This window comes from Silurus aristotelis (genome assembly GCF_946808225.1).
Source record: "Silurus aristotelis genome assembly, chromosome: 16".
NCBI classification, from domain to species: Eukaryota; Metazoa; Chordata; class Actinopteri; order Siluriformes; family Siluridae; genus Silurus; species Silurus aristotelis.
The window spans coordinates 883,164-907,179 of NC_139589.1; the positions used below are offsets into that span (position 1 = coordinate 883,164).

General features: G+C 37.5%; 1 protein-coding gene across 1 annotated transcript in view; it reads right to left on the reverse strand.

Annotated features, from left to right (window-relative positions):
• gabra3 (gamma-aminobutyric acid type A receptor subunit alpha3) overlaps positions 1 to 20,651 on the reverse strand; it is a 109,260-nt gene extending 88,609 nt beyond the window's left edge. The window contains exon 1 of the mRNA XM_083564379.1: positions 20,128 to 20,651. The gene's annotated coding sequence lies outside the window, so the exon portion shown is untranslated. The remainder of the gene's footprint in view (positions 1 to 20,127) is intronic.
• Positions 20,652 to 24,016: the final 3,365 nt, after the last annotated feature.

Sequence of the window (24,016 nt, forward strand, 5' to 3'; positions counted from 1 at the left end):
ACAGCTCCTAGAGAGACAGTCTCTGTCAATTCTTTAGACATAGTGTGACAGTTTCATTAACAATTACAGTTGCTGTCCATCATTCGTTTGAGGTGATTCAGATTTGGTGCCCAATGCATCAAATATCACCTGTGTGCCTTCCCTGGCTTTTTTTTATTACTTTCAGCTTTACTAGATTTAGTTTTGTCTAGTAAGATTACTGCCAACTGGCTCTGTTTCATCTCTGCTGGACAGTTGTGGTGGTAAATATCACCATGATGGCTGGATACCAAGGAAGCAAAATTGGCTGGGTAGAAGGAATGGAGCTACTCTCTCCAATATCAATCATAGTGGCACCAGTCAATCGTAGGCATCTGTGAGATAGTATTCAAGTATTTGGAAGAGAGCTGATATCTATTTCCTGTGAGGGTGTTACTGTATGCTGAGATGCAGCAGGTTGGAAAGATGCTGTAGCTTTTTGGCTCATAGGAAGCAAATGCAAGCTTCTTAAAATCATAGAGACATAGTGTAGTTTCTTGAAGGAATATTTGTTTACAATGCAATCCATCAACTTTTTTGTGAGAACATTTGAGATTTCAGAAAAAAAATTTTAACACACGTTTCTAAGCTACTTTACTGCTCTCATTAGGGGTCGCCACAGCGGATCATTCATCTCCATAGCCCCCTGTCCTCTACATCTGCCTCTTTCAAACTATCTACCTGCATGTCTTGCATGTTCTGCATGTTCCACTGCAAATGATACAAAACGCAGCTGCACGACTTGTGTTCAATCTGCCCAAGTTCTCCCACACCACCCCACGGCTGCGCTCCCTTCACTGGATTCCAGTAGCTGCACGTATCAGATTAAAAACACTGATGCTTGCCTCGCACTGCACCACGCTCTCCGAGATCCTCCAGCACTGCTCAACTAGTACCACCTTCTCTCAGAATGAGAGGTAAGTATACTTCAAGGCTCTTCTCTGTTCTGGCACCGAGGTGGTGGTATGAACATCCCCTAGATGTCCCTGACTATCTTCAAGTGACGTTTGAAGATCTACCTCTTCCTGAAACACTTAAATTAGCACTTTCCAAGTTTGCCTTGTAGAATTCAGGAGGACTAACATACCAGTGTAGATTTATTAATTAGAGACTCAAAGCACTTTTGTACATCGCTCTGGATAAGGGCGTCTGCTAAATGCCGTGAATGAAAATGTAAATGTCTTCCTTCACCACATCCATAAACCTCCTCCTTGGTCTTCCTCTTTTCCTATTTTCCTCCTTCCTAAAGGCTCCATCCTCAGCATTCTCCTACTGATATACCCCATGTCCCTCCTCTGCACATGTCCAAACCATCTCAATCACACCTCCCTGACCTTGTTTCCAAAACATCAAAATCTCAACACCTTCAGCTCTGCTACCTCCAGCTTCACTTGTCTTTTACTCAATGCCACTGTCTCTAAACCATACAACATCTCAGGTCTCACCACAGTCCTATAAACTTTCCCTTTCACTCTCACAGATACTCTTCTATCACAAATCACTCCTGCTATCACTCTTCTCCACTCACTCCACCCTGCCTGCACTCTTTTCTTCACTTCTCTAACACACTCTCCATTACTTTGCACTGTTGATCCCAGGTACCTGAACTCTTCCACCTTCTCCACCTCTTCTCCCTGCATCCGCACCCCTCCACTGCCATTCCTCTCATTCACACACATGTACTCTGTCTTACTCCTACTGACTTTCATTCCCCTTTTCTCCAGCACGTACCTTTACCTCTCCAGGCTCTACTCCACCTGCGCCCTAATCTCACCACAAATCACAATATTATCCACAAACATCATAGTCCATGAAGACTCCTGTCTGACCTAGTCCGTCAACCTGTCCATCACCACTGCAAACAGGAAAGGGCTCAGAGCCGATCCTTGATGCAGTTCCACCTCCACCTTGAACCAGTCTATCGTTCCCACTGCACACTTCACTGCTGTCACACTGTCCTCATACGTGTCCTTCACCACCCTCACCCTCACTTCTCTGACACACCAGACTTCCTCATACAATACCACAACTCCTCTTTCCACCCTGTCGTACGCTTTCTCTAAATCCACAAAAACACAATGCAACTCCTTCTGACCTTCTCTATACTTCTCGATCAACATTCCTTAAAGCAAATAATGCATCTGTGGTGCTCTTCCTCGGCATGAATCCATACTGCTGCTCACAGATGATCACCTCTTCTCTCAGCCTGGTTTCCACTACTCTTTCCCATAACTTCATGGTGTGACTGATCAACTTTATTCCCCTGTAGTTACTGCAGGTCTGCACATCTCCCTTATTCTTAAAGATCAGTACCAGCACACTCCTTCTCCATTTCTCAGGCATCGTCTCACCTTCCAAAATCTTGTTAAACAATCTGGTTAAAAACTTCACTGCATCTCTCCTAAACATCTCCACGCTTCTACCGGTATGTCATCTGGTCCAACCGTCTTTTCACTCTTAATCGGTGCTCTCGCTTCCTCCTTACTAATCCTATCCACGTCCTGCTTCACCATCTCCACACCATCCAGCCTTCTCTCTCTCTCATTTTATTTATTCATCAGCTGCTCAAAATACTTCCTCCACCTTCTCAACACACTCTCCTCACTAGTCAACACATTTCCATCTCCATCCTTTATTGCTCTAACTTACAGCACATCCTTCCCAGCTCGGTCCCTCTGCCTGGACAATCGCTACAAATTATTTTCTCCTTCCTTAGTGTCCAACTTCTCCTACAGCTCCTCATATGCCTTTTCCTTGGCTTTCACCACATCCCTCTTCACCTGCTGCTGCATCTCCTTGTACTCCTGCCTACTTTTCACTCTTTTGATCCCAATTCTGTTACTCAAAACTCTTTCTCCTTATGCTCTCCTGCACTTCCTCATTCCACCACTGTCTCTTTGTCTTCCTTTCTATTTTCAGAGGTCACACCAAGTATCTTTCTATCTGTCACCCTCATCACTCCTGCAGTAGTTGCCCAATCATCCAGCACCTCTTCACCACCACGAGCCCCTGTCTGACCTCTTCACTGAATCTCACACTACAGTCTTCCTCCTTCAGTTTCCACAATCTTACTCTTCTTTTAGTCCTCACTCTCCTTCTCCTCTTCTTCACCTCTAAAACCATTCACCATCCGTTGCTGTCTAGCTACACTGTCCCCTGCCAACACCATACAGTCTCCAATCTCCTGTGTGCACCTTTCCCCACTCTTATACGTCACCCTATGATCCTCCTTCTTCTTAAAATAAGTGTTCACCACTGCCATTTCCATCCTTTTAGCAAAATCTACCACCATCTGCCCTTCCATATTCCTCTACTTAAGACCATACCTACCATCACCTCCTCATCACCTCTGTTCCCTTCACCTACATGCCCATTAAAGTCTGCCCCAATCACCAATCTTTCATTCCTAGGTACACATTCTACCACTTCATCTAACTCACTCCAGAATTTTTCCTTCTCCTCCATCTCACAACCCACTTGTGGAGCATAAACACTGATGACATTTATCATCACCTCTTTAACTTCCAGCATCATGCTCATCACTCTATCAGAAACTCTTTTCACCTCCACTACACTCTTACTGTACTCTTCCTTAAGAATCCCCCCCACCACCACCACCACCACCACCACCACCACGATTAAACAGTTTGAACCACCTCCAATGTTCCTGGTCTTACTCCCTTTCCACTTGGTCTCCTGAACACAACATATCCATCTTTCTCCTCTCCATCATATCAACCCCCTCTCTCCCTTTACCAGTCATAGCACCAACATTTAAAGTACCAACTATAACCTCTACTCCCCTACACTGCTCCTTTTCCTGCTGTCTCTGTAGACATGCTCCACCTCTCCTTCTCCTCCTTCGGCCAACAGTAGCCCAATTTCCATCAGTACCCTGTTGGCTAATGATACCTGTGGTGGTCATTGGTAACCTGGGCCTCGACCGATCCAATATGAAATTCTGGTTTGTGATCTGCATATTTGATTTGGCACATGTTTTACACTGGATGCCCGTCATAATACTTTTCATTAACTGCATTTGAGGCAGATAACTGTCACATAAAGGCCCACAGGAAGCTTGTATCAGCCTCTCCAGACCTTTACAAGCAACTAACATGCTAGAATCAGGAAGCTAGCCTGCTGTTATCGGCTAGTTATAGCAGGCACCTGGGGATTTTTTTCACAATATACTCTAGAATTACAATACAGCAAACTGTCAATTATCAAGCGCTAAACAAAAAAAACAACAGTAATATTGTTTAATATTCCTCTTTATATTTGGGGGAAGGGTTGGAGAAATTGGTGTTATTTGGGTAAGAAGTTTATTTGGGCTTAAAAAAAAGCAAATCACTTCTATGTCAGTACTATCAGCTCTCACATTCTGAATTCAGTACTTGACAGTCTGAACACAGAACACAGACCCATTGTTGTGCATTACTCACAATGGTGAATAGAGATTAAAATAACCAAAAATGCCTGGAGGTGCAGATTGGAAACTCTTTTCATAGAAAAGAGTTGTGTTTTCTGTGTCTTGATTCAGAATGGAAGCCACTTCATCATTTCCTCCATTTACTCTCCTCCAGAGGCTAAAACAAATGCTGATTATATTAAGCACTCTCTTAGACAGGTTTATGAGCGATAACGCTGGAAAATCCAGAACTCCCTGCTGCACAGAGTATATTTTGTACACTGCTGGGGTGTAATGTATGTCAGATCTGTTGGGAAAGTCGATTATCATAAATCTGAAAGAAGATCAGAATGACATTCTGTCATAACTGATTCTTATAGCTAAGAATAAACGATCTATAGGTTCTGCAGCAGAATAAATCATATAGTGAAGCTCATAAGCATTAATAACAATGGAATATAAGTGATCAACTTTTTTCTTGCCATCAACAAATTCTCATGGCATTAGACTTTTTGAAGTAATGAACAGACTTAAGCATAATGTTTTACCCTCACTGTAATAAAACATTACACACATGCAGCATTAAACGTCTTTTAGACTGATAAATTATTTCAGAGTTACTGAAATATGCACTCAGAACTGTGCTAAAGCCAAAAATCTGATCTACAATGACAGAAGTTAGTTATTAACTATGACACACCGCCTTTGTTAAAAATTTGCATTGTTTTGTTTGGCTGACTTGAATTATATTCTTAAGGCTCAGTAGCTTAAAAAAACATTAAAAAGTGAAAAGTACGACTAGACAAGTCTATCAAGTGTAAATTATTGTCACATGCTTTAAGGTAAATTCAGCCATACAAACAAATCACATCTGGGCAAAATAATTGTGTGTGTGTTTGAAATAGAAAACTATTTAAATATGTTTCTAAGTCTTATTACACATAGTAATTGGTAACAAACACCATCTTTCTAAACTTACAACTTGTTATTTAAAGGCACATGAAATTAGCTAAAAAATTATAAAAAAGCTAGTATCCAAATTGAAATTTCTCTCCATGTAAGAAGAGAATCAAATCTAGAAGCCTCATGAATATGAGGTAGATCAAAAACCATTAGATCTTAAATACATAAAGACATACATTTATGACACTGAGCAGACACCCTTATCCAAAGTGACGTACAAAAGTGCTTTGAGTCTCTATCAATTAATGATAAAATCTACACTGGTAAACTAGATTACAAACTTCAGATTAATCAGCCTACAACTCTGTCAAGATTTTTAAGGTTTTTTTGTTTTTATTAGGAAAAGATAAAACAAACTTGGAAAGTGTTTTAGGAAGAGGTGGTTTTTCACCCATCGCTTGAAGATAGCCAGGGACGCTGCTGTTTGTACATGTAGGGGACGTTCATTTCACCACATCGGTGCAAGAACAGAGAAGAGCCTTGAAGTATCCTTACCTCTTACCCTGAGAGAAGGTGGTACGCGTCAAGCAGTGCTAGAGTAGCACCTGAGCAGCCTATGAGAAAAGAAATGGTCGAATCCTTCTGATGTTGTAGAGACGGAAGCAACAAGAACGAGTCACATTAAAACATGCGAGGAGGACAGTTGATTGTCCATAGTTACCCCAAGGTTGCGAGCAGTGGCTGAAGGGGAAAACAGAGAGAAGAGCAGAGAGAAGAGCAGAGAGAAGAGCAGAGGTCTTACCAATGAGAGAAAGCTAGCATTTATGATTGTGCTTAGCTAGCTGGGTGATGCTGTATTTTAAAGTTGCAGGAGACATTTAATAATTGTAATATTATAAAATAAAAAAATGCATTAGCCTGTATGACCCAAAGTTGGGTCAAAACATGATTAACCATTGAGAAACTTAATAAGCACCTTGTTAAAGCCTTTTGCAGGAAGTGGTAGATCAGTGGTTGAGATGTTTGACTTCTGATCAGAAGGTTGTGAGTTCAAATCCCACTACCAGCTGCCACTGGTGTGTCCTTGAGCAAGGCCCTTAACAACTGCTCATTTGAGATAATTAGATATTGGTAGGTTGCTCTAAGGGCATCTGCTAAATCAAGACGATGAAGAAGAACAATGCTTTCCATTGTATTGCTATGCAGATGACACTCAACTAATCCTTTCCATCCGCCTTAAGACTCTCAGAAAGTTTGACAGATCTGACTGTGACTGCAGCTTATCAGATTAAGATGAATCCCAGTAAAACTAAACTGTTTTTCATCCCATTATTAAACTCCATGTCGAGATCTTATGATGTGCATGGACAACTCTCTGATCTCACTTTCACTCATTGCACACCACCTTGGGGAAACCATGAACAATCAGCTGTCCATTTCTTTTCACACTGATAATCGAACACCCTCATATCGATTTCTTCTTTACAACATCAAGAAAATGTGTCTATTTATGTCCACACAGTCCTTCATCATCTCAAGACTGACAACTACAACTCACTCAAGGCACATCCACCTCTGAATGAGATTTGTCCGCTGCAACTGTTTGGTAACGGTACACAAGATTCACCGTTCGGTACATACCTAGGTTTTTAAGTCAGGGTTCAGTACAGTTTCAGTACGATTGGCGGAAAAAATCATAAAATTGTTTGTCATTTTTATTAACGCAGTTTATTATTATTATAATTTGAGATCATAAATATTTGAACACTAAAGATTTTTTAAACACTTTTAAATAAAATACCTGCTTGGTTAAATAATATTTGATATTTTATACGAAATAAAATGGAATAAAGTGAATTAATGCAATAAAATTTTTTTTTTATTAAATCGATTAAATAAAATGAAATAAATGAAAAAATTTAATGAAATAGTTTATTAGTTAGACCTTATTTGGGTAATACAAATGTGTTTGTAAGTGTTGTGTGTGTTAGACATTTAATCTTTTTTTTTTTTTTTTAAGCTGCTTTGAGACAATGTTCATTGTTAAACGCGCTATACAAATACAAATGAAATGAATTGAATTAATAAAAATAACAAAAATGCACTCAAAGTGGGAGGCAGAGGCTAAACAAACTTGTGCTCCACCCCTTAATACGTTCCTAAAGCAACTCAGATTTTAACTATGTTCTACACATGCAAAGGATTGCATTTTGTACACTTGTATACCGAACCAAAAGCCCTCTATCAAAAACCTTTGGCACGAATATGTGTACCGTTACACCCCTAGTGCATATGCTGCAGCTGGGAGCAGGAAATACAATACCATAAGAGTAATACTAAAAAAGAGAGCGCACACACATTAGAGGCAAATGTTTTCAAGGGGCGATGCTTTAGTTTCTGAAACAGAACCAAAGAACACTGTGAAGAGAAAAATTTCAACCCCCGAATAAAAGTGCTTTAAGTACATGACCTACCAACGCTGCCGCATCAGCACAGCTTCAATCACTGCGGTCTGTGAAAGATGGCAGAATGATGGTTTGAGGGCAGATGAGGGTAGCACTGCTATTCACATGTCAAATACCATGTTTATGAAACATTTACTACATCATAGCCATCTTCCAGGCTAAGCCAGTCTAGTGGATCTAAACAGGAAACTAGTGGTTGGGGTTGGATTACAGCATTGTTGCTCATCATAAGGCATTCTGATGACTCAGAGATTAACTGGGATCTTAAACTCACTGAAAGGAATATGATGAGGCATGGGGAGTCATGTGGAGAAATTATTGCTGAAGTAGTTCTGAGGGCAAACATTATCAATAATGAGCTTCTATCGAGGTGGAGCATTGAACATCAGGGCACCAGAAAATGAGCAAGTAACATCAACCTGAACGTAAGACAATTTAGAACATAAAAACATTAGAAAATCTAATCAGTATCCTTTATACAATCCTGTTAGAAGACATCATGCTTATTCAAGTGTGTTTATTTTGGAAATACATAAGAATCTGAATTAAGAATTAAGGATGAATTGAGGAGGTACAAATTTATAAAAAAAAACTAAAACACTGTTTTTCACCATTTTAAAGGAAATGTCTGCAGCATTTTAACCCCCTCACATGGAAATGAGAAAAAAATAATAGTCAGTAAATGTACAATAGCCATTATTACATGATCTTTGAGCGCACCTTCACCAGTGAATTATGTCTCTTTTCTAGCTGGTTTGCATATGAATCAGGAACAAGTCTCTGTTAATGGATACATTTATGTGTTTATGTATTTATCTATTTATTTTACATAAAAAACAAGCATAAAATAAAAATATTAAATAAGAAAAATAAGTAAATAGTTAAAGCTAGCTAATTCTGACCCAGGAATAACTGCAATCACTACAAATTGATAGTAAATTATATTAATAAATATTACTGTTAAACTAAACTAATTCCTATTTGTGTTTAAATAATTGTGCATAGAAATACTTGTTCTCTATGCACTAGACACTCAGTACTATGATACACTTCTGCATAATGAACCCCTCCTACACTGAGTCTGCTGAAAAGAGTACACACAAAAGTACGTCAATCTTTTAGCTTCATACAAGTAAAGACTACAATAGATGTCAATATGACAGTTTTGGGTAAGACTTAAACTTTGCAAAACAATCTTCACAAGAAGTAAAAACAACAGATTGAAGGATGACATGCAGCATGATGTGAAAATAAGTGACTGTAAAGTTAAAAAACATGTCTCAGAGAGCTTTCTTCCTGTACTGTAGCTCCAAAAACATTGCAGTAGCTGATATTTTAGGGAACGGCAGTAATGTATTGTTATATGTTTATTCAGCAATACAAATACACATAGATTTAAAATTTTCTAAAAACTAGTCTACATCAATAAATATCAGCAGGTCTCAAGTATACACATTATACTGATGGACTATATTTCATTATAAAAAACTCTCTTAACACGAGCTCAGACATTCTGCACAAACTCTATGCTACCAAACTGACAATGAATTTAATTATTCACAATTAAATATTCAATTAATTACTATTTTTATTACCATACACTTGACATTTATTTTTTTTGCTGAACCACATAAACATTCCTTGTGCACCAGCGATACTTTAATCATGCAACAAACACATTACGGTAAACTCACATGACACAAAAAAGAGGTGGGGTTTTAATGTAGGAGACTGATTTGTGTCCTACAAATCAAAAACAATGTTTTAGCATGTTACAATGAATTCTCCACAGCAGCTTTTGATACTGTGTATAATCATGAAAACATGCAGCATACCATAGCAAGAAAGTAGCCAATATTGTTCAGCTCTAAACTCAATGTTCAATAAGTTGGTAAGCTTTGTTTAAAATCATTCCTTTCTTTGTTCATAAAACTCCACACCAAAATCTAAGATGACCTGTAAAATGTCAACACAATGACTAACCATGAGACCAAAAACAAAGGTTCTGACTAAATGTGAATTTTCGAAACTGGATTACTCAGCAACTTTATACACTTTTTCTTATTATATTCTACATAAATTCAAGCATATTTCTATAATTAAGACTAAAAATATTGATTATTGTTTTGTTGCTTGGAACACCAATACAAGTCATTTTTCTGAAATGGTTCATTGCGTGTGAAGGCAGAATGCGATTGCTGAACAAGCTTGAGCAATTTATTGATTGGCCATCCATTTAGACTGACCAGTCAATGCTGATTACCCTAAAATGCTTAATATTAGCCTAAATACTCACTGAAATCGAGCGATCATTCGACTACTGATCAAGTAGGCATTGATGTAAAATCTTTTCAAAGAGAATCATGGTTTATTTAAGATATTTTTTTAGATTTCCAATTTCTGCATACTCTCTCTCTCTCTCTCTCTCTCTCTCAATTTTGTTGCCAAAAAGCTTTAAATATTTTTTTTTCCACATCAATCTGCATTCCATACCCCATAACGACAAAGCAAAACACAGATTTGTGATAACAGAATACTGAAATAACACATTAGCATAAGTATTCAGACCCTCTGCTGTGACTCTCAAGTGCAGCCTATTTGGACACAGTCCACCTGTGGCAAATTCAATGGATTGCACCTGATTTGGAAATGTGCACACCTGTCTGTATAAGGTCTAACAGCTAGAAATGTATATCGAGCAAAAACCTTTGACCATGCAACCAAACTGGCTCCAAATCTTAGAGACAGGACTGTGTCAAGATGCAGACCTTGGGAAGGATATAAAAACATTTCTGCTACTTTGAATGTCCCAAGAGAACAGTGGCCTCCATAAGTTTGGAACAACCAGGACTATTCCAGAGCTGGGCACCTTGCCAAACTGAGCATTCAGGGAGAAAGGATGTTTTGTAACTTGGTCATCATTATAAAACAAATGATTTTCTTCCTGCTCAGTTTGGCCAATAAAATTATGCAAAGGTCAACTACAATCAAAGTGTAAAAAGATCTCAGAAAGATCAAAAAGGTGATCCAGAAAAATATTTCAATGTGATATTTTAGTTTTATCTTTTAGTACATTTGCAAAGTTGTCACAAATGTTTTTTTCCTTGTCATTACATTTATGGCATTTAGCAGACACCCTTATCCAGAGCTATTTACAAAAATGTTTTGAAGTTTTTTTTTATTTTTATGAATATATATCAACACCGGTTCTCAGGATTGCCACTATGGGGTATGGAGTATACATTAATGTGGAAAAACTTTTTTAAACATTTGGCCACAAGGCTGCAACAAGGAAAATAAGCAGAGACTGTGAATAAAATGCAAACCCGATTCCAAAAAAGTTGGGACACTGTACAAATTGTGAATAAGGAAAGGAATGCAATAATTTACAAATCTCATAAACTTATATTTTATTCACAATAGAATATAGAAACATATCAAATGTTGAAAGTGAGACATTTTGAAATGTCATGACAAATATTGGCTCATTTTGGATTTCATGGAGCTATACATTCCAAAAAAGTTGGAACAGGTAGCAATAAGAGGCCGAAAAAGTTAAATGTACATATAAGGAACAGCTGGAGGACCAATTTGCAACTAATTAGGTCAATTGGCAACATGATTGGGTATAAAAAGAGCCTCTCAGAGTGGCAGTGTCTGTCAGAAGTCAAGATGGGCAGAGGGTCACCGATTCCCCCAATGCTGCGGTGAAATATAGTGGAATAATATCAGAACGGAGTTTCTCAGAGATAAATTGCAAAGAGTTCGAGGTTCTCATCATCTACAGTGCATAATATCATCCAAAGATTCAGAGAATCTGGAACAATCTCTATGGGTAAGGGTCAAGGCCAGAAAACCATACTGGATGCTCGTGATCTTCGGGCCCTTAGACGGCACTGCATCACATACAGGAATGCTAGTGTAATGGAAATCACAACATGGGCTCAGGAATACTTCCAGAAAACATTGTTGGTGAACACAATCCACCGTGCCATTCGCCGTCACCGGCAAAAACTCTAAACCTAAATCTAAACATGATCCAAAAGCGCAGGTGTTTTCTCTGGGCCAAGGCTCATTTGAAATGGACTGTGGCAAAGTGGAAAACTGTTCTGTGGTCAGACAAATCAAAATTTTAAATTCTTTTTAGAAAACTGGGACGCCATGTCATCCGGACTAAAGAGGACAAGGACAAGGACAACCCAAGTTGTTATCAGCGCTCAGTTAAGAAGCCTGCATATCCGATGGTATGGGGTTCATGAGTGCGTGTGGCATGGGCAGCTTACACATCTGGAAAGACACCATCAATACTGAAAGGTATGTCTAAGTTCAAGAACAACAAATGCTCCCATCCAGACGTCGTCTCTTTCAGGGAAGACCTTGCATGTTTTAACATGACAATGCCAGACCACATACTGCATCAATTACAACATCATGGCTGTGTAGAAGGAAGGATCCGGGTACTGAAATGGCCAGCCTGCAGTCCAGATCTTTCACCCATAGAAAACATTTGGCGCATCATAAAGAGGAAGATGCGACAAAGAAGACCTAAGACAGTTGAGCAACTAAAAGCCATGATCTTCTTTGGAAAGATTCAGTGTCGATGCCAAATACGTGATAGTTCACTTTAATGGAGATGGAGCTTAACCTAAGGTTAAACAAACTGTATGCATTTTAACATAAGACTGCAACATCTATTTTTATAGAATATAATTATGGTCTGAATATTTTTAAAATGTATTCTCTCTCTCTCACTCTCTCTCTCTATCTCTCTCTCTGTATCTATCTATCTATTGTATATGTTTTTTATTACCTTCATCCACCTGGCTGGTTAATGAAGATAAATAATAATAATTGCAGCCAGATGTTCTCACTACTAATGATAGCCTAGTTCTCACAGTAAATAAAAACTGTTTTGCTAAAAAAAATCTATTATTAAAGGCTTGTTCATGGGTCATACAAAAAGGACATTCTCATATTAAATAGCACAAAAGTAGAGCAGGAATACAAGAGTAAAAACAAGAATATTCATTATATTACTTATTTTCTAACACATGTTAAATCTGTGGTGTGCCATTTGCTGACTAAAGGTCTACAGTTCCCTGAGAAATGAAGCTCTTTTAATTTTGTTTGATATGTTCTCTTGTCTTTTAACCACATACGGTACACATAGTCATACCGAAACTTTTCGGTACAGTGCTTTCAGTTCGGTACACATATGCAAAGCATAGTTAAAAGTTAGTTAGTTAGAAGTTTCCTCAGGGATGTATTAAGTGGACCATAAGTTTGTTTAGTCTCCGCCTCACACTATTATTATTATTATTATAATAATTATTATTATTATTATTATTATTATTATTAATATTATCATCGTTATTAAAAAAAAAAACATACATAACAATGCCAGGGTTAAAAAAATGAAAGTAAAGTTAGCACAGTGCCACTGTGGCTACTCACTCCGTACTGGAAATAAGATTTGATTTGTGGATGTATGAAAACAATAAAAATGGATTTTTATTACCATTTTATGTCCAACTTCATGATTTTTACTTAAAAGGAGAAAATCCTGATAATTCCACATATTGAGGGAGTGAATGAAGGAAGGATGGAAAGAATGAAGACATTAGTTAAAGTACAGGTATGCTGAAATAAGTAGAACAGTTAAGTAAATTATATCTTTAGAAAATTTTATATTAAATGTAAAACATACACACACACACACACACACACACACACACACACACATACACACACACACACACACACACACACACACACACACACACACATATCTGTATTACCCAAATGGAGTCTATCAAATACAAAACAAAAAAAAATTATTTTTATAAAATATTATTTTCTATATTATTCAACCAAGCATGCATTTAATTAAAAATTGTTTTAAAAATGAAACTGTTGATGGTCACAAATGTCAATAATAAAAAACGGCGCTAATGTAATCAACAAGCAATTTTAGGTTTTGCATTTCTTCCCCACCCCAACCTTAACGAAATTGAACCAAATTGTGAATTTTGTGTACTGTTAAACCCCTAATATAGACAGTGTAAGAATATGTCAGTCAAAAAACATTACTCCTGGTTTATGATTAAAATTATATCACTGTGCATAAGCATTAAAGCTGATGCTGAAGAATCTGTAAATAATCAGCTAGGTGTCACAACTGTGAAAGCCGCATCACTTCCAGAGGTCTCCATTTGATAATCCTGTTGTTTTTTAATCAATTGTCCCTTGTATTTCTTCTCCTTCAAAAAAGATCGATAGAATACACACTCTGTGAACCTACTCCTCAGTCTGTTTAACACCTATTGAGATCGTTAGCAATCGGTCTGGTATACCACCGATCACAACCTACTCTAATTAAAATTATGAGTAGGCTAATGATTAAAAGCAAACACACAGCAGTGAAAAAGTTGATTTGGCTCACTGTCTTTCTCTGACAAGGGGAAACTGAGAAGAGAGAACAACACACGGCTGATGAGACAGCATCCACAAGACAGGAGGAGAAAACAAGATGAGATCTGGCTAATCGTAAGCCAGGCGTGGATAAAACTGTGTAAGAGAGAAAGAAAGTAAGAAAAAGAGACAGAGAAAGGGTCCTCAGATCGAGGTCATTAATGCCTGAGAGCCAGCAGCCCATAGACAGAGCAAAAAAGAGGATGACGTTAAGCTACAGGAGAGCTGTGACATTATGGCCTCATTTTTTCTCAACCTAGAATTAATGCTTATCTGTGACTTCACAAGACTCTTATTTATTTTTTTCTCCGACGCACATCTATAATCATTCCGCAAGAAAGCTTCAAGAAGCAGGATGAAAAGAATGGCATGCTTGAATAGGCCATGTTTGGAAATCAAGGCAGCTGTTAAGCTATATAATAATGAGCTAATTATTACTCTTCACTTGTTCATGTTTGCTTGTTCTCTGTGATTTTACAGTAAGCTCTGGCAAAGCTGTAGGACAAAGAACAGAGTGAACACAGTTCATGAGGCCAAATGAAATTCAGAATGAATTATGAGTCATAAAACTGCGTTTACACTGGCGAGCAACAAATTGACAGCCAACCGTCCATTTTTCTGTGTATTCGTGTGAGACAAAGCAGCGATTTTAGCAGCAGTATGTCATGTGAATCAAACAGACAATTTTTACACTGATTCCTGTACTGCTTATTTAATATGCTAAGTTCCAAGGGACAAGAGCAACGCTCATAACACTCCCATAAGCAACAAAAACCTATTTATATATGTAGGTTAAGAGACCAAAAGCAAGCCTTCCATTGCAAGCATCCTTCCTGTTCTTTTAATGTTTCTACCTGTTACAGCCGAGGACACTTGTAAATCCTCATTTACCTCTTATTATCCTTTCAGAGGCAGAAGCTTGCATCACTTCCAAATCCAGAACAGCCTTTAAACTTTCCTGATGACAGCTATTGTATTGTATTGTATTGTACTGTATGCTAATGAAAGTAGTTATGCATTCCCTCTATTCCGACAAAAGATGAAAGCTGGGAAATAGTTGTGCTCAGTAAGTGCTGAAATGTGGAACAATAAAGTAACATTTGTCAAAACAAGTATGGCAAGGCTTTCACACAGCCCTGCTGTAAGGGAACACACTCCCAAGCTTCTTTATTGCTTTCTGCTGATAAATAAGACCTTTTCTCCCCTTTTAAATTATCATTTAGGATTCTGAAATTACCTGTCCAGTACTCACCTGAGACATACACATGCATGAACATGCCATACAGTAACTGCCATACAGTTGCTTCTGCATTTATTTACTCCTCGTGTGCAGAGCTCAGATGGAAAACGTCAAGAGATTTACAACGAGATTGCTGAGTCATCTGGGAATAATTTAAGCATTTATCATTTACCTAATAATGTACCTATTAAGGGTTCCCCCATATTGCTCAGCTAAAGTATTTTTTAAATCCCCATAAAATCGCTTCTTAGCTGTTATTTGATTAATGAATATACTTCTCTAAAAGATATCTCGTTTAAATGCTTGACTAACGTCCAGCAAGCTAGCTAACTTTATATAAACAATGGTGATAATATTAACTAGAGCCATTTCCCGACTTTTACTTATGGAAAATCTGTAGTGATTTATATTCTTGCTCAGTCTGAAGGAGCCGCACATCTCAGCATTTAACCTGAAACGTGCCCGTCCCATAAGCACCACCTCGTATAAGCTCCTCTCTCGCTTTTTCCGAACAAATAAACGAAAACTATTTTTTTCTGAAACAAGCAATGGTAAAAGAAAAACGTGTCAGGGAAGACACTCAACCAAAAACATAGTACCACACTTACTTCAAACAAGCTGTTGAGCAAGACAGGAGGGGGAAGATGGTAACTATGATCTGACACTTTATTACGTGAAGTTTCACCTGATCCTCATCCTTTTACTGATTGCGTTATGTTCCTGGATGTGTTCTGATATCTTCTGTGCCGTTTTCTTGCTCCTTGGTTAAGAATATCCAAGTTGAGCAGGATTTGTCACTGGGATTGTAAGAGATAGAAAACCTCACTGCACGGAAGAGTATAAAAAGAAGTTGCTAGTAATGAGCGATGGCACATCAAAACGAGTCCTGTTTAATCTTTCTCAGTCTTATATTCGGGTACTTTGTGCATTTAAGATTAATGCTAACCTTGCACCTTGCCAGAATGTTAAAAACTATTTTTAAATCCCACATCATCTCAGGTATGGGATATTTTGATAACTGCAAACACTGTTCCTGATGGAAATTGTACAGATAGGTGCATTTGTTGATGTTTTTACAGTGGCTGAGAGATGAATAACACAAATTTTCAAAATTACTATAATACAAAGCCAAATTCTAGGCCAAGCCAAAACAAGACTAACCCAGACAACACAAATGCGAGAAATTTCATACCGCTCCATTTATACTTGACTCAGGAGAGGACTAGATGACTCAGGCTATAACAAAGACACATGAATCTCAGTGTTTGTTTACCTCAGTGTCATAAATTTAGAATTGAGAGACACATTGAATGTCAGGGTTTCAATTAATCAAGTGGAAAGTAATCACAAATGTATTAAGCCTTAAACAAATGTATTTGTTTTTATAGAGGTATCACGTTATTAAATTCCTAGAGGTCCAATGCAGACGTATCCATTTCGTTCTTATTTAATAAAGCACAAAACAAAATGCGCACTTCTCCGATGCCCGAGACTATACAACAAACAAGATTCTGAAAAAATGTATTTGTTGTTTACGCCTGGACATCTGATGCAACACATGTTGATGATTTACACAAAATTCGATTTTGTAACACTTCCAGGTTCTTTTGTAAAAACCAATGGGAATTTTTGTAATGTATTAGAAATATAATCTCCAGCTTCTCTAATCACAGAAAAAAAACAATTCTATTGGAGTGGCTGTTTCCGTACAATAATGCTGTGTTGTCAGATTTGTTTTGTTTGTGTTGTGATAATGCTGTAGTGTTTGCAAATCCCTTGCATTTGTGCTGGTTTTGTATTTTGTTTTCCATCATGGTAATAATGAAGTGTTATGCATCTCACAGCTACCATATGTGTTTATTTTTGTTAGAGAAAAAGAGAGAGAGAGAGAGAGAGAGAGAGAGAGAGAGAGAGAGAGAGAGAGAGAGCGAGAGAGAGAGAGAGAGAGAGAGAGATAGAGAGAGAGAGAGAGAGAGAGAGAGATAGCACGGACCTTATGCTGTTGTCTAGGTTTAAAAACAAACTAAACAGATTCGTCCTGTTTTACTGCTGTACAAATGAAGAGCAAATAAACAATACTATTACCATCTTCTCCACAGAGAATAGTGGGGACAATATTTAGATTTTAGCCAGATGTAAATTGATTACAAATGCCTGCGTGTAGAAACTAAATACCAAAATGTCTTTATAATTAACTGAATTCCTTAAATACAGTGCTCTTAAGAGAGAGTTTTTATTGATGTAGAACTCTCAGTGACAAATAACTTTTTTAGTCTGTTTTTGTCTTGTATAGGTTTTATTTATGTCTGTACTTTTGAGAGTCACTAACAGCTGGAACCAAATTCCTTGTGTGTGTCAACACACTTGGCCAATAAACCTGATTCTGATTCTAATTCTGATTTTATCTTTTAAAAAGATACCTAACAGCAAATGCTGAAACAATGGCACATGGAGGATCGAATAATAAATAAACAGATGATAGAAATTATATTATACATATAAATTTGTAGGTCTGAAGTAGCTCTCCTTAGCCCGAGAAGTGTTTTAAATCCTGAGTTATTTACTTGCAAACAATCTTCTACATTTCCACTGTATTGTCCACTGGTGTACTGAATGGTGTATTGAATAACATATTTGGCAGATTTGATTTTGGTTCACACCTAACAAATTTTCAGTGTCATACCAGGAAGTCAGCAGAAGATTCAAGTGAATTTTCCGGTTCCCATTTGCCGATGAATATAGCCATTAAGTGTTGCCCAAGCTCATTTGCTATTACTATAGTATGCTAGTGTATTGTGAAAAAAAGAAAGTGTGGAATACTGTGTGATCTGTTGAATATGCAGCCAGATATGCAGGTGAATCGATTAGAGCTCATCATACTGTATCCTCTCCCCCGCCCCAACAGATAAACAGCTAGACAGGCTTGATATCGTCTATAGATTTTGGGCCAAACTTCCAGATATATTTTACCATCTTTCAGCTTTTAGACACAGATTTGAAAAGGGTTTTCCAGACGCAATGGCAATGACAAAAAAATATGACATTATGATAAAATATCCTCAATGTAACTTAATTCAACTGAGTTACCCAAAAGCATCGCAAACTTGCCACTGTCTACGCTGGACGAGAGAGTACATTCAATGTGACGCTCGTGCTACCATTTAATAAAGAATTTTGTGTTGTTATGCTTTTAAGAAACTCGAACCTGTCCAAAAAAAGGGTTGCCAGATCCGTGTGCTCTGTCTGAGTGCACTGTGCTACAGCCCAGCTACATTAGGTGCTAAAATTTAGAAAATGGTTCATTTGAAAATGAATAACAATAAGCAGCTGTAAATGTCTCTACTGAGCCTGCAGACCTCCAACGTCCAGCATTTAACCTGACTCGTTTCTCACCTTCCACCGCCTCCGTTCCCCCACAGCCCACGGCTTCAAATCATTAATCTGTTCCACTCCGTTTCCTGTGTGTTTATCTATATGGCAGGAAAGGGAAATGTGTGTGTTTTTTTTTTTTTTTTTTCATTTCTGTATGCTTCTTTTGTTGTTCTATGCGCAGTCATAGAGATGAGCCTGGCAGAAGCTTCTCTCATTTCTCAGGCAATTGATTTTGCTCAGGGATGTTTTGTTTTGTGTTTGTGTGTATATGTATGTGTGACTTTATTCAAGGTCTTTTGTAATGAATGGATTTGAGATGGTTTTTTTCTTTATGTGATAGAATGCAAAAAAGATATATATTTATATGAGTGAGTTCACAGGTTCATACCTGGATGTTGGTGAAGGAAAAACAAAAAGCATGTCATGAAGCATATTCTACACTGGGTTAAAAAGCTAAGTCTCTCTCTCTCTCTCTCTCTCTCTCTCTCTCTCTCTCTCTCTGTCTCTCTCTCTCTTTCTCTCACTCTGTCTCTCTCTCTCTTTCTCTCACTCACTCTAATGTACAACCCCCTCTAACCGAACACACACACACACACACACACACACACACGCCTCCTCAAGAGCTCGATTACTCTGGTAGTTTTGCTTCACCACTGATCACCGGAATAAAAAACACGAACCCATCCGGTTCCTCTTGGATCCTAAATATAAAACAGCTATAACACAAACATCTGCTTGTCTAAAATGATCTTACACTGTATGGTCTTTTGTCTTTTTTATTACAAAAAAGGATGAATGTAAATGGCATTCCAATATATTAAAGCAGATGTAGAACAGGTGTTCAAAGTGAACATCTGAAAAAAAAACTGCTCCTTTTTTTATTATTTACTCATTCATCGATCAGTCAAGCATATTTAGGAATCGAAAACTTAACTAGGATTTTTCATTATTTTAATAAATAAATCGGAGAGAGATGAACCGAGTAACGGATTCACCTCAGGACTGCACTTCTGCAGCAGACCAGGGAGACCTGTTAAACCTTCAAACAAAAAAAAAAAAAAAACCTGTATCACACACACACACACACACACACACACACACACACACACACACACACACCTTACTCGTGAATGAAGCACTAATCTATTTTGCTTTACCGATTAAAAGATTGTTTTTTTTTTTTTACCTCAGAAAGACACACGGACACAGGTGTCATTCACGGACATTACAGTGAGGTGAACATTTTTTACCTCAGCACGTCGCTTCTTCGATTCTTCTTGATTTTCGCCCGAGTTCGGACTTTTTCTCCAGCTTTGACCAGCCTGGTATCGGGTCGTCTTCCCTGTTTTTCTCTCTCTCTCTCTCTCTCTCTCTGTCCACTTCCACACAGATCGTTTCTTTTCCAGAGATATTTCTGGGTTTTTTTACTTCCACTCAGGTGTCGGCTGAAGACGCGGAGGTGAGCGGGGCTCCACTGAGGAGGACAGAGAGGGGGGAGAGAGAGCCGTTAGCGTCGCGAGCGCGCCTCTCAAACCAACCTTTCCGCCCCCCCCTCTCAAGGCGCGCGCACATTGGCGCTGGCGGGAAATAAAGAGAGGGAGAGAAGCGAAAAAAATTCGCGCGCGCAGAGCGATCCTTCACTCATACATACATACATACATACATACATACATCACGGGCTGCATCCCAAACGGCTTCCTACCCTCTACACTAGTGCACTATTTAGTGTATCACAATAATGCGTTTTGCACACTAACTAGTGGACTAGACGCGCAAAAAGAGGGGTTTGAAATTCCTCCGGTGCCCTGATTATACCCTGTTTAAGAATGTAGGGTTAATTTATATGTTGGGATTATATTATTATCATCATCATCATCATCATCATCATTATTATTGTTGTTGTTAGTATTATTATTACTATTATTAATTTTACTCTTTCATTCATGGAAAGAGTTCAAAAACACTAACTTAAAATATATAAATGATTCCATGAATGAACACTAAAACAAAATGTTCTCTTTACCAGCCATTTTATTTCTTTATTTATATTAGCTGACTTGCTAACTAATTACGTTTCGTTTTTCGAAACGTACGTTTCATACTGTACCTTTTCCCGCTATACAACAAAAACACCCTTCAGATGTTACCTTGTGGGTTACCTGTAGGATGTAAATATATTTAACACAAAGAGTGATCAGAACATCAAATCAGCAATGTTTTTACTTACACATTCGTACTGTAAAACCACAAGCAACCGTGCTAGCGTTAGCCTAGTCGCTTACACTGTATGAATTGGAACATCTGATTATTTCCAGCCATATGTGGTTCTTCCACAAACCTTTCCCACAAAGTTGGAGGCACACAGTTGTATAGGATGAGTCTGGATGTGGTAGCTCCAAATGTTTTGAACTACAAGGCACAAACCTGTTCCAGCATGACAATGCACCTGTGAACAAAGCCAGCGCCATGAAGATCTGCTTTTCATGGGTTAGAGTGAAACATCTCCTGCTATAGTGCTCTGTCCTCAAACCTGTTGAACACCTTTAGGATGATTTGGAATTAATTGGAATGCTCACCTGGCTTAGGTCAGTACCTTACCGACACCCTTGTGGCTGAATGAATCTCTATAAATCTCCAGAAGCACACTCTAACCTCTTGTGGAGCATCTTCCCAGAAGAGTGGAGGTTATTATAACAGCAAATGGGGACTACTTGTGGATGGGCTGTTCAAAAAGCACATACCAATCTAATGGTCAGGTATCCACAAACTTATGGCCATATATATTTACCTAGCTTGTATGTCCCCAATAGGTTTGATGCTGAGCTAACATACTTTTGAGATCATTATCATGCATGAAAAATATTTATTCTCTATAAGATAGCTCAATGCCAAAACGTATTTAATGATGTTTTGGTAGGTAAAGTTTCCTAAAGCACATTACAAGAAAAAAAACAATAAAGCATTTTCATTGTGTTTTTGCTTCCATTCTCAGTAAAAATGGATTTTAAAACTGTATGAACATATTGACATTAAACTACTGACTACTGAATATCTGAATTAATATCATTTATTGAGTCATAGCATTTTGGAAAATATGGATATGGTTTAGCATTTAAAGTCCACAATATTACCTGACAAACTGTAAAATATAAAACACCAGCTGTTGTTTTTACCATGAGAGTTATTTTGAAAAGACCAGGCCATAAAATGTAAATTACAGCACACAGTCATCCATCAGTATTAGCTAGAGATTTGTTTTATATACTTACATTGTTTAAGGTTAAATTTTAAATAAAATGGATAGTTTGTCCCATATGAGTACTATTTTAGTAATCCGATTTAGGGGATTTATTGCTCCTATAGACTTTTTTATTCATAGAGCAGGTATACAGTTACCATCTTCCACAGTCATGATTTTGGGTAGTTTAATTAAGTGTAAACATATATTCTGAATGATTGCATGGCATTTTTCCATTGCAATATGTTCTTTTAGACAGGTTAATTCATCTAGCCATGATTCTCAAATCACTGGTGTTTGGTTTGATGTGGTTTGTGCATCAGATGATAAGGAAAACTGCTGAGAAAACACAAAATATTCAGGAAGTAATAGCTTTCCAAGGAGACCACCTTTTTTAGACATCCCTTGAAAGATTTATTGGACATGTGACTTACAACCATGTAATATTTTTTTGTATTCTCTATCAATTTTGTAATACACATTATTGTCATTATAAGACCTATAAGAGTTCTTGGTTCTTCTTTAAGGGGAACCTTAATGGTTCTATGAAAATACAGATGTTACACAAACTTACACAAACCAACTAAAAAGTTCTGAATAGTAAGAAAATATAATTTGATTAATCATATTCTTATTAATATAAAATCTTATTTTAAATTAGTTAAAAATAATTCTGAGTGTCCATGACTGTTGATTAATGGGTCATTGTTGCTTTTTATTCTGAAAAGCTTATTTACAAAAAATAGCTGGCCACCCACACAGCCCTATATATTTCTACAGTGGGGAAGTGTTTGGAAGTAATTCTGAGAAAATACTGCATATAAAATTCAGCATGACTTAGCAATTGGATAAGAGGAGAATAAAATTCACAAACACTCAAAATGGATGCCGAAATGCTCGGAGCTTGAAAAGAAATTAAACAATTCATTCCAGCCTTTCAAACTATTTATTCTGCCTGGCTGAGGATGCCAAGCTGGAAGAAGCAGTCTATTGAATTGCGAATAACATAAAGAACTTGGTGAAATAGAACAAGTGCTGCTATTAGTTAAATCGCTATTGAGCCTCAATTGTTCTTTAAGTTGCCAATTGAGTTGGGTTGATTTTTAGAAGGCAACATTACAGTAAATGAGCCAAATTAGCTTGATGGTGCCAAGAGATTTTTTTTTTTTTTTTCCAAACATATGCCATGCTGAGTTCCTATCTTATGAAAACAACAATGTCAGTGACAATTGTTTGTGACTCTCACCTCTCTGAACAAAATAGCCTTAGTAATGTTGCATAGTAAAAAATTGGCAGGTTCATTAACCAAATTTTAGGTAGGCACAAAACATAAAGTAAATAGGGTAATTGTTTAAAACGAGTGATTTGTCATTGCCAGTTGAGTGTGATAAATGGGTTTGTACTGAAGCCAGACATATCTGAAATTACATTTTATTCAGACATCTGCTATTTATCTGATAGAGAAGCTGTTGAACTTCGAGGAATTGTCTTCAGCTTGATTTGTGTTACTCATGTTTGGCAATGCATATTAATCTATTAATAAATCCTATTCTTTTTAGAGGAGAAGAGATAGACAGCCTTAATACCAGATAGAGACCTTCTATAAAGAGTCTTTATCCAATTTTTGTGGTGATAAAAATATGGATTTTTGGTCTTCGCCTACAGTATCCAGGCGCTCTCGCTTGTATAATTAATCAATACAATCTTGCAATTCAGCATTGGTGCTCTACTTTGGATAAAACAACAAATATTCTGTGAAGCTTGTTACAATTTCAAGTTTTTGTCTCTTCAGAGATCATTAACCAGTATGGCATGGAGTAGTGGAGGTTAGGTTACACCTCTATTTTCTAATTTTCAAGCAGGGACTCCCAGTAAGAAAAAAAAGATTAGGTTTTCCTATG